Source organism: Canis lupus, chromosome 3 (genome assembly GCF_011100685.1).
Source record: "Canis lupus familiaris isolate Mischka breed German Shepherd chromosome 3, alternate assembly UU_Cfam_GSD_1.0, whole genome shotgun sequence".
NCBI lineage: Eukaryota > Metazoa > Chordata > Mammalia > Carnivora > Canidae > Canis > Canis lupus.
Genome location: NC_049224.1, coordinates 84,617,050 through 84,629,594, shown reverse-complemented (window position 1 = coordinate 84,629,594; position 12,545 = coordinate 84,617,050).

The window sequence follows — 12,545 nt, the reverse complement described above, 5'->3', positions numbered from 1 at the left end:
TCCCTTTGGGGGCCTCTGGGTGACTCAGTGGTTGAGCCTCTGCCTTTGGCTCAGGTGATGCTCCCTGGTCCTGGGATCGAGTCCAGCATTGGGCTCCCTGCATGGAGCCTGCTTCTCCCTCTGCCTGTATCTCTGCCTCTCTCTGTGTGTCGCTCATGAATAAATAAATAAATAAATAAATAAAATCTTAAAAAAATACCCACCTCAAGGGGCGCCTGGGTGGCTCAGTCAGTTAAGCATCTGACTCTTGGTTTTGGCTCAGGTCATGAGCTCAGGGTTGTGGAATCGAGCCCTGTGACGGGCTCAACGCTCCATGGAGTCTGCTTGGGGTTCTCTCTCCCTCTCCCTTTGCCTCACACCCCTGCACTGGGCTCACGTGTTCTCTCTCTCAAATAAAAAAAAAAAAAAAAGATTTTATTTACTTGACAGAGAGAGAGAGAAGAGAGCGTGGATAAGCAGGGGGAACAGCAGAGGGAGAGGGAGAAGCAGGCTTCCCATTGAGCAGGGAGCCTGATGTGGGGCTCAAACCCAGGACCCCGGGATCATGACCTGAGCTGAAGGCAGACGATTCATTGACTGAACCATCCAGGTGCCCCATTAAAAAAAAAAAAAAAAAAAAAAAGACTCGACCTCAAAGAGCTGTGAAGACAGGAAAGAGACACACACATTGAAACCGCTTTCTGACGTGAGCTGAGCAACCAGAGGATCGTGCATTTGATGGAAACAGCACGGGAGATGAGCACATACTTCACGGGCACAGTGGTTTGTGCCCATCTCACAGAGGGCTGGAGAACTAGGCCTGAAGCCACTGCTCTGTGTTGAACGGTACACCCCCTTCCTCAAAGTCATATGTTTTGTTTTGTGTTGTTTTGTTTTTAAAAGATTTTATTTATTTATTCATGAGAGACACAGAGAGAGAGAAGCAGAGACACAGGCAGAGGGAGGAGCAGGCTCCCTGCTGGGAGGCTGATACAGGACTCGATTCCAGGACCCCGGGATGACGCCCTGGGCCGAAGGCAGATGCTCAACCAATGAGCCAGCCAGGCGTCCCTCAAATTCACATGTTGAAGGCCTAACCCCCAGGACCTCAGGACGTGACCTTACTCAGAGATGGGGTCATCGCAGACGCCGTCAGCTAGGATGAGGTCACTGGGGTGGGCCCCAACCCACCACGGCTGGCATCTTTACAGGAACGGGAGATCGGGGCACGGGGGCGTGAGCACCAGGGAGCACTGCGTGAGCACAAAGGGAGAGACGGGGGGACGCATCTACCGGCCGAGGAGCGTCAAAGGCGGCCAGCCGGCCACTGGTATCGGGGAGAGGCTGGAGCAGAGCGCCCCTCGGCCCCAAAAGGGAACCAGCCCCACCAACACCTTGATCTTGGACTTCCAGCCTCTGAATGCTAAGAAAAATTTTCTTTTTTTTATTTTATTTATTTATTCATGAGAGACACAGAGAGAGGCAGAGACACAGGCAGAGGGAGAACCAGGCTCCCTGCGGGGAGCCCGATGCGGGGTCTGGGGTACTCTCCAGAACCTGTGCATGTCCCATGATGCCGCCGGACTGAGGCCACCCCGAGGGGCCTGGCCAGAGGGAGACGGGAGGGGGTGGTGGGGGGGGGGGCACCGTGCAGGCAGGAGCCTCGGGGACAAGGCCAGCGGCTGGTGTCCTACAGGCCAAGGGGCCAAGAGCCGTGGGTGGCGGGGGGGCTCAGAGACTGGAGACGTGACTTCTCCCCCCACCCCCGAGTTTCCAGAAGTGGAATACAGGCCCCTTGCCTGGTGTTGGCGCCCTGAGGCCCATGTGGGGCGCCGACCCTCCCACTGGAGTGTCCTGTGGTGTCCCCGGGGCCCCCCTGCCCCCTCCCGGGGGTCCAGCACCTGCTATGCACCTGTGCCCGCCTCTGCCCTGGGTGCACGGTGCCACAGCCTGGCCGACCTCTCTGCCCCCACCCCCACCCCCCCGCAGCACCTGCCCGGCGACAGTCCTGGGCCCGGCGATCCGCGGGACACGCTTCCCCTGCCCCGCTGTTCCCTGCGAGTCGGAAATGCTAACTCCAGTGGCCTCTCGTGTTTTCTCAGGCAAGCGTACACCTGGAAGGGCCCAGGAAACACCTGCTGGGGTGGGGCTCGGGGGAGTTCCTCCGCTGGGCTGAACACCCGTCGCTGGCCCATCTCCGTTTATGGGACACCCCCCCCCCCCCCCCCCCCGCCCGGCGGCTGGTTCCTTCTCGCAGCTGCTGCTCTGTGCTCCGCGCGGAGGAAACCGGAGCAGCGGAGGGAGGCGGGGTCTGGGAGCAGGTGGAAGGACCCGGCCCAGGCTCTCCGGGCTTCTGGGAGGGCTCTGGGGAGCTTCATCTCCTCTGCCCTGGGCCAGAGGGAGGAGGGCGGCCCTCGGGGCGCTGCACCCATCGTCCTGGAGGCTGAAAGTCCAAGGTTAAGGTGCAGCAGCATCGGGTCCCCCCCCCAGGCCTCTCCATGGCTTGCACCTGGCCACTGCCTGTGCTGATGCACCGGGAAGGAGACCCATAAGATCGAAGAAGAGAGGAGGAGGGAGGAGGAGCGAGGGAGGAGGAGGAGGGAGGAGGAGGAGGAGGAGAGGAGGAGGAGGAGGAGGGGAGGAGGAGGAGAGGAGGAGAAAAGGAAGAGAGGAAGGAGAAAGAGAAGAGGGGACTGACTAGTAGAATGACGGGAGGAATCTCAATCCTACTCTACTCATCCTCCTCCTCCTCCTCCTACTCCTACTCCCCTTCTTCTTCTTCCTTCTTCTTCTTCTTCTTCTTCTTCTTCTTCTTCTTCTTCTTCTTCTTCTTCTTCTTCTTCTTCTTCTTCTTCTTAAAAAGATTTTATGCCTTCGGCCCAGGGTGCGATCCTGGAGTCCCAGGATCAAGTCCCGCGTTGGGCTCCCGGCATGGAGCCTGCTTCTCCCTCCTCCTGTGTCTCTGCCTCAATCTCTCTCTTTCTCTCTCTATCATAAATAAATAAATCTTAAAAAAAAAAGATTTTGTTTATTCACGAGACACACCGAGAGGCAGAGACTCAGGCAGAGGGAGAAGCAGGCTCCATGCAGGGAGCCCGATGCGGGGCTGCATCTCAGGACGCTCAACCGCTGAGCCACCCAGGTGTCCCTGGTCTGCCCAAAGACAAGGAGGGTACCAGTCAGATGAGATTAGGGTCTCCCCCCCACAAAGGGCCCCATTTTAACGTCATCACCTCGGGAAAGGCCCAGTCTTCAAATCCGGCCGCATTCCGAGGTCCTGGGAGTCAGGACTGCCGCACGTGACCTTGAGGGGGACACACCGCAGTCCCGGCAGGAGGCATGTGGGACACCTGTCCCCAGCGTGCCCTCGCAGCTAGGTGCTGGGACCCGTGGGGAGGGGGCGTGTATTCCTCAGCAGAGGGCCTCCACCTGACCTCGGGCTGCTCCTCCTCCACGCCCCGCGAGTTTTTCGGGCAGTGCCCGCGGCCCGGCTGCACGAGCCCTGGAAGGGCAGGCACTCCGGCTGCTGCCGTCACTAGAGCCCAGCGGGACGGGCCTTGGGAAAACCCACGTAGGGACTGGGAACGGTGGGAGGTCGGGGCGCACCTTCGGTCACAGGCCGTTGATCCTCCTGTGCAAGCTCGGGATCTGGGGAATCCCAGTCCTCTAAGGCGGGGATAGAACCTAGTCGGGGCCTTTATTTTTTGGCTGAGCTTTCCAGATTGGAAAACTCGGGTCATCTCAGCCGGCCTGAGAGCCCCGTGATGGCTGCTGGCGTGGGCCAGCTGGGAAAGGTTGGCTCTTACACGGGGTCACGGGTTGTTCCGATGCAGGAGAGACAACGGGCCCCAGGCCCTGGCCGGCACTCACGGGGCCAGGACACCGCTCGGGGCGGGGTGGGTGGCCTGGTCGGGTGGGCTGGCGTGGAGCTTGCAAGCGCGTCTAAGGAGAGCCTCGTGGAAAGAGGTCTGCTCGTTCAGCCAACCAAGGGCACCGCAAGTCTGGAAGTTGAGGCCAAGCTTTATTCAAGTCACTGGTGTAACGGCTGGTAGAGTACAGGTCCCAGGATCATCGCCTATTCGTCCTGGCATGGAGCTAAGTTAGTGGTCTTCAAACCATGCTCTGTGGAACCCAGGGGGTTCCACTAGGACTTCAAGAAAGTGTCTTAAAGCCTCCTTTCTTCAAACAGAACAACACTACCATTACCTCTTTCTTACTTGGGCGGCCGAACAGAACTGCTTGGGGGAAAAATGAGAAGTTTCCTTGTGTTAACATTTAGAAACCACCAACGAAGTCCCAATCCTTTATTTTAGAGGCAAGGGATATTCGTTCATCAAACATATTTCGCAAACCCCAAGACATGATGCTCTGTGCTAGATTTGGGGGTTGCTTGTTGTTGAAGCAAATTGCCATAAAAACCGGCCAAGAAATCCAGAAACCCCAAGTAGATTTCTCCATGCGTTTCTTTGGTATCTTAGCCCATTCAGCTGCTCTCACAAAATATCACACACTGAGAGTCTTAAACAACCAACACTTCTCTCTCACAGTTCTGGAGGCTGAGAAGCCCAAGATCGAGGTGCTAGTAGATGCAGTGTCTGGTGAGAACCTACTTCCTGGTTCATAAATAGCCAAGTGTCCTCAACATGGTGACAAAGGCAAGGAGCTCTCTGGGGTCTCTTTTCCGAGGGTGCTAATCGCATTCCCCAGGCTGCTACCCTCGTGACCTGACCAGCTCCCAAGGACCCCACTTCCAAATACCACCACGTTGAGGGTGAGATTTCAATATGTGAATCTGGGGTGGACACAAACGTGTCCATAGCAATCGGGTAGGACCAGGGGTGTGTGAGAATTGGACTTTATTGGCTTGCAAGGGCCAATTGTTAAGTTTTCGGGGCACTTGGTAATAAACACTCAGAAAGCATCACTTCCTAATTCGCCTACCACCCTCTGCTCTCATCTGTGCTCTTGATGTTATTGGATGACAAGGTGGAAACCTCTAAAATGGTGGGCATCTCCCAATTCCACGCTCAACAATGTGGTAACTTGAAGTTGCCCGTGATGGGAGTCATGGCACCATGGAAATAGCAAACTTTCGCTACCGATTAAGGCTTTTTTTTTTTTTTCCACTGGACAGTGCATTGTGAAGCATTCCTGGTGAGAACGGAGAACCCCCCCCCGCACCCCAACAACTAACAGAAGACAATGAGCTTGCCTCCTCTGGTGCAGCTCCACCGCGGTAGAGGCCTCAGAACTGGACTTTCTTTTTCGCTCCCAGACGTAACACCGCCCGTACAGAGTGCAAGCAATGAGGAGCAGGGTGGGGACGAGGTTTTGCGGGACAACTAAAAATATACAAAAGCAGGGGCGCTCAGAGGAGGGAGAAAGCCTTTCCAACAGAGGATTTTGGACGTTTTATGCAGAAGACAACGGTGTGAGCTGAGCTAGGAAGAGCGACAGGGTTTTCACAGAAAGAGCCAAAGAGAAAAGGAGCCCAGAGCAAACTAGGGGAGGCCTCGGTGCCCCCAGTGCAAACTTGGGGGGCAGCAGGTCATTCTGCTCTGAAAGGAAGAGAAGCCTGATTGATCGAGAAGGAAGTCTGGAAGGAGGGTTGGCTCCCAGGTGCTGGGGACTCTGATGCCAGGCTAAGAAGCAGGGGCTTTTAGATGATGGGACAGTGGGGTGAGCAGGACGGGAGAGAATTGGGAGTCGGGAGGTCCGCTGAGAGGCTCCTGTGGCTTTTGGGGTGGTAAGTAGAGACGTGAGTCTGATTAGAATGTTCCCAGTAAATAAATAAATAAATATTAAAAAAAAAAAAAAGAGTGTTCCCAGTAACAGCCCAGTACACCCGCCGGGCTGGCCCAGTAAGCGACACGGCGTCTTAGGTCCCCTCACGACGGGCCACCGCTCCCAAGGCGTGACGGTCGACCAGACCCCTCCGCATGCAGCACACACGGCGAAAGATTCGGATCGAGCAGGAAATGGCTTTACATTTCTGTCCTCAATCCCTGTCCGTCAGGGGACCCCCAGTGCCCCCACAGTCACCTTGGGCAGCCCCCCTAGCTTGCCCATCGCCTCCCGCCTCTTTTTTCTCTTCCTTAGGATGACCTAATTTGTAGGTATCAGATATGATATAAATCAAACCTTTTTTTTTTTCTTTTTAGATTTAATTTGTTTATGACACAGAGAGAGAGAGAGGCAGAGGGAGAAGCAGGCTCCATGCAAGGAGCCCCATGCGGGACTCGATCCTGGGACCCCGGGATCACGCCCTGGGCTGGAGATGCTCACCCGCTGAGCCCCTCGGGGGCGCCCCTAAATCAAACCTTGTATCTCACATCCAGTTTGCAGCTTCTCGCCTCCCCCCTAAGTCAGACCAGCCCGGGCAAGACACCCACCCGGGAGGAGGAGGCTGGCGGATTTCTTCCCTCCTCTTCTCTCCTCCCTGCTCCATCTCCCCCGTCCTCAGGAAGAGGGGGTAAGTGGTAAACCAGCAAAAGTGAGGTGCTCTGTGATTCTTGCTCCGTGGACAAATCCTCTTTGTCACGCCAGATGTGCTAGTGCCGGCTCTTTCCCCTGGGGGGCAGCACTGCAGGTTTTCCAGAGCCTTCTACTGCCCCCCCTCCCCAGACCCTACCCCTCTCCCCAACCACCTACTGTGGGGTGGGGGGGACCCTCCAACACCGCATGGTGTCCTGAGGCGGTGACGCGGCCTCCATCAGCTCCTGTCGCGTTGGCACAGCCCACGTGAACGAGCAGGCCTGGCTGGCCTCCTCGGGGCCTGGTACGGCCGCGGAACCAGAGCCTCCGTCCTCTCTGCTGGGGACCGAATACTTGCGTCCCCACGAAATTCACCTGCTGAACCCCGATCCCCGGCTCGAGGGCAGTAGGAGGTGGGGCCTTTGGAAGGTAACTAAGAGGTGAGGGTGCAGCCCCCACGAGTGAGATTCGAGCCCCTGTAAGCAGAGACAGAGTCTGGCTCCTTGGTTTGAAGCTGTGGCAGGAGGGCGTCCTGCAAAGCACGAGCACGAGGAGGGTCTCACGATCCGAGTCAGGCGGCCCTGGGTCTTGGGCTCCCCAGCTTTCTGCACCGCGAGGAAGGCACCGCTGTTTAGCCCCCCAGCTGGGGCGATCCCTGCTTGTAAGCAGCTCCCACCCACTTAGAGCTCGCACCCCGTCCTCGAAGCCCAGCTCCGGCCGGGCTCTCCCTGCTCGCCTTACAGCACCGCGCACGAGGATCAAATGCTGCATCCAGGAGACCCGAGTTCCCCGCGAACTATTCCCCCAGCTGAGGTCCCGTGGAAAGAAAGACCCGATGCTCGTTTTCCCTTCGGGCAAAAAGGCCCACCTTCTCCAAATGTTTCTGGAAGTCTCTCCTGCCTGGTCCCGCGGTGAGAGGAGAAGGCCACAGCACGGGATTGCCGACTCATCTCAAAGGACCCCCCCCTTTTGCATTTATAGGGGCAAGAGAAAGGTGGAGAAACACGTGCACCCCAGACCACGCGTCCCTACCCCTTGGCAGGTCACCGCGCCGCAGCCTGTCTCCCTTTGGAACCTCAGAGGCCTTGTTGCCTGTGTCCGCGGCCACAGTCCACGTGTGGAAAATCTTCCTTTGAGCTCCTTTAATATTGTTTCAAATTTAGTGTCCTCAACGTCCCTCACACCCCGAGGGGTCCTCCGGCCGAGGACCCCCGCGCGACCTGCGCCCCCAGCCCAGGGGGTATCGCAGGCTCTGGGAGGGGACCTCCAGCCTGCCTGACACCCGAGGCCCCCGGGGTGCCCTGCAGGGAGCAATGGGGTGCCGATCTCACCGGGAAAGAGGGGCTCACTGAACAGGGAACAGGTGAGGGGCAGAGCGGGAGGCTGATGGGCCCGCTGGCCTCGGTGTGTCACCTGCTGATGATTCCCAGACACTGGGTCTGCCTCAATAACGTCGATGGTTTGCGACGAGGTGAGAGCTCCTTTAGGGACATTACCTCTCGGCTTCCCAGTGAGGTGACAAAGCGTGTTATCTTTCTTCTAAAAATAAACACGGCGACAGCAGCAGCCAGGGCACGGCGCTCAGAGCCAGCTCGCAGATCCTCCGCAGCCCGGGGCTCAGAGACAGGACCGAGGGTCCCGGGGGACGGAGGGGACGAGGATGCCGGCAGGACTTGGCCTCCGAGGGGGGCGTGGCACGAGGACAAGCAACTGCAAGGCGTCCCGGGAGACAGGACTGACCGCCTGACTGTTGGACCCCACGGGCTGCCACCTAACCTCCACAGCAGCCTGGTGGCGTCCGATGGGGCCCGATCCTGTCTGTCACTCACCGGCTGCCTGACCCTGGACACGTCGCCGCCCCCTCTGAGACTCAGTTTCTTCACCCGCGAGATGTGCAGAATGACGCCTCGCACACCTGGCTTTGAGAATGACACGCATAGCAGACATTCGTCCTTTCGTGTCTATTGTCACCTGCTGTCACCAGTGACTTGCACAGTGCACAAAACAGGCTTTAATCGGTGTTGGTCCCCGTCACCCAGGCCAAATTTCTCTTGGCAGTGGCTTGTCACGCCAACATTTCAATGGGAAGGGGGCTGGTGCGCCGGGGCCTAGCTCTCCACGGGTAGCTCCGGGCAGCTGTGGCCTAGACGGGGCGGGGGCTGCAGCCTCCTCTCTGCGCCCTTCTCCTCCCCGGCCTGGGAGCCCTCCCTCAGGTGCTCCCGAGGCCACCTTCCTCAGAGGTGCTACGCGGTTGGGCGTCGGGCCGCTCCTCTGGCTGCAAAGTCAGAGGGAAGCCAATGGGGTGAAGGAGCAGGTGTGGGCTTCTAAGGGGACCTGGCGCATTCTGAGCCCCTGGGTCACGCAGTGTCAGAGCGGGGCTGTGACTTGCCTGGAGCCACCCAGGAGGTAAGCACGAGGGCTAGAGTCGGGACACAGGCGTCCGGACTCCGCTTTGCCCGCGGGCCAGGCGTTTCTGGTCGGTGAACCTGAAAGCGGGGGGCGCTGGGCTTGGGAGGCGGCTGCCTGCAGCGCTGTCCCCTGTCCAGCTCGACGGCCCGCTCCGCGCCGGATCCTCCCGCTGCCCCCAAGGGGCCAGGAAAGAATCGCATTGAGGAACAACTGCATCGAAATATGGTCATTCGTTCACTCATTCGTTCATCCCCCAAACACTTACGGGCACCTGTATGCGCTGCGAGCAACGCGGGGTGCCGGAGAACCGGTGCCGCCTGACCTCTCCTCCTGGCAGGAGCAGCTGGGATCCCTCCCCGGCTGGGCTGGCAGGGAAGCGGTGGAGGGGGGGGTGCCGCTGGCCCTTCGCTGCAGGAGCAGGTGCAGGGAATTTGGAACCTACACCCCCCTCCCAACGGCGGCTGGGAAGCCAGAGGGCCAGATGCATCCAAGTCAAAGGAGCGGAGGGCTGGAGCTCCCTGGTTGGAACCAGATGTTTGGGGGGGGGGGGTCGTGCTGAGAGCACCAGGCGGGAGGAAGCAGCGAAGGGCTCCTGGGGGGCCTCCAGAGAATTCACAGCCCTACCCAGTGAGCTGGGCGCTTCCGCAGGGATTGGGATGTCGTGATGGTTCTTGGCTCCGCTCCTTAAGGAGAGCGAGGCCAGAGAAGAGCAAAATCGAGGGATGTGATAGACCAACTCCTGCCTCGCTTTTCCACTTTGCTTGAAAAAAAAAAAAAAAGTGTAATGTTACATTTACCACCTTAACAATTTTTAGGTGTCAGTTCAGTACTGTTGGGGATTTTCACGTTGTTGCACAACAGACCTCTAGAATTTTGCATCGTGCAACACGAAAACCCTATACTTGCTGAACACTAACTCCCCCTCGTCGCTCCCCCAGCCCTTCCTAAATACCTTTCTATTTTTATTTCTAGGATTTTTGATCATTTTAGTAACTTCCCGTGAATGGAATCATACGGTATTTGTCCTTTTGCCTGGCCTTTTTATTTATTTTATTTGTTTTAATTAAAGATTTTATTTATTGATTTGAGAGTGAGCAAGAGAGAAAGAGAGAGGGAGAGGAGAGAGAGAGAGAATGCACAAGCTGGGGAAGGGACAGAGGGAGAGGGAGGAGCAGCCTCCCCGTGGAGCAGGGAGCCTGATGAGGGGCTCCATCCCAAGACCCCAAGGATCATGACCTGAGCCAAAGACAGACGCTTAACCGACTGAGCCACCCAGGCACCCCTTCTTCAGCCCTTAAAAAAAAATCTGTCGGGTGCTATTCACAGACACAACATCCTCCCATTAGTAAAATCTCCAGTTGTGCACGCACACACTCACACCTACACCCACACCCCCACCAGCATGCACACGCAACCCCTGCCCCCCCCACAGGAAGGGACAAAAGGAAGGGAAAGAAGGCAACATGTGCATCTGCTGATGCTCACATGGCCAACTCTTGGCTGAAGATCCACACAGTGTTGGAAAAAGCCCTCTAGAAATCCTGGGTACTCTCCCAAGAACATGCGCCCTTGTGGAGAGTCACGGCCGCGGACAGAAAGAGCGCTCGGCCAAGCACAGGAGGCAGGGTAGACGTTAGTCACCACGTTTATTGATCAGTCCCGGTGTGCAGTGCCGGGCAAAACACTGGAGGGAATCACAGTGGAGGCCGGAGGGTCAACAGCTACGATCACGAGCCTCACGAGTACATTTAGCTGGATGGAGGTGATACAGGTTGAGCGTACGCAGACATGTGGGACCAACACAGATCCACGCATTGCTCACTCACCACAAGTTTATTATGAGAAAGTACTGCAGCAACCAGGGCGCAGAAGCCATTGGGACACGTGGGTTAAGCCAAGATCAGAGATGTAATTTGCCACACCGGCGATGCGTGGAAGCTACTGGAAAACACTAGAAGATACCAGGAACTTGGTGAATCTGTTTTCTTAACTGTACATCCCCTTTTGTTCAAGTTCACATTAGTCATCCACTTCGGCATGAAATACGGGCCCTTGATTCAACAAAGTACCAGGACAGCTTTATGTTAATAAACATGTTTCTCAAGTAAAATCAGCCTGTTGAGAGTTCTCAAAGGTCAGACACAGAGTCTGGAGGTTAATAACGTATTTCTTCTTCTTCTTCTTCTTTTTTTTTAAACTTCCATCATATGAAAGACCATCCAATAAATTTTAGTGAACAGAGGCACATACATTACTGTCCTCTATCTGGGAAATCTCATTTATATTTTCATGTATTTTAAAAATTGTTTTAAAGTAGGGTTGCTACCTAAAATACAGGACGTATGTTAGGGTGTGGGACATACTCGTGCTAAAAAAAAAGATCCGTTGTTTATCTGAAATTAGAATTTAACAGGACATCCCCTATTTTTATTTTTATTTTTATTTTTTTTCATCCCCTATTTTTATTTGCCGAATCTGATAGCCCTATGGTTCCACCTTTGGAACTTCCTGAGGTTCCCAATAACGCAGGGAGGGCCTGATTTGTCTTTCTATATATGCTAACCGTGTTGAAGGGGAAGGCTTTTTCCTCTGGAAGGAAAATTAGATTTTGTAGAGTTTACTTAAATAATGGAGACAACTTCATGTCTTACGCCTTTTATCATTTAGCAGTACCTGCTTTAGGCCGCTGAATGCTTACCTTGAAATATTTAAGATGACCGGTCATAAACACTAAACATGATATCGCAGCCTGAGAAATAGAAAAACTAACATCCGGCTTGAAAAGTCCCCTATAATATATGGTCTTGTCCTCAGTAATTTTTTGTCTGTTAGCACATGGCCCTCCCACCTGAAAAATCAAATGGTGACACTCACATCTTATTAGGTTACACCACCTCCCTTCCCCTATTCATGGTCCCTTCTTGCCACTGTCCTCCCCTTTCTCCTTTTCACACTGATTTTTTTTTCCGTGATTGAAATCTCCGACCTTTGTGCATCCAGAAGAATGTCAGGCCTGGAACAATGGATGGTCATGGTCCCATGAAAGCAAGGGAAAGAAAAGCTCGCTTGTCAGAGGCTTGGAGGAATGGAAGCCATGCTCCCTCCCTCCCTCCTCCCTTCCAGTCTTCTTTCCTTTTTTATTCCTACACTAGCATGTACCCTTGTTTCTGTCAAAAATGCCTGCGTTAATTTATCGAACTGTCAAGACAATGTTGCCCCCCCCCCAAAAAAAAAGATAAACAGAGACGCGCCGGCAGAGTGGATTGATGCATTCTAATTTAGAAATGTGCCTCCTACTATCTAAATTTATAGCTCATGTCTTATTTTCATCGAGATTTCTAAATTAGAGGAGAGAGATTTCAACCCTAATTTGCATGGATAAGTTCACATGGAATTCCAGCTGTGGTAAAGGAATGCAAAACGATAACAATGATTGAATTCCCACATCCATTCACTATTGTTTTTTCTTTTTTTTAAACACACAGGAGAATACACTTATATGTAAAGAACATACTTATATGTTTGGTTTGTGTGTGTGTATATATATATAAAATTAATACAATTATTGACAAATACATAGATTGTATTTAACAGCACAGACAGCCTTGACCTTCAAAGCCATCTGTGTACCACCTCACACCAGTGAGAATGGGGAAAATTAACAAAGCAGGAAACCACAAATG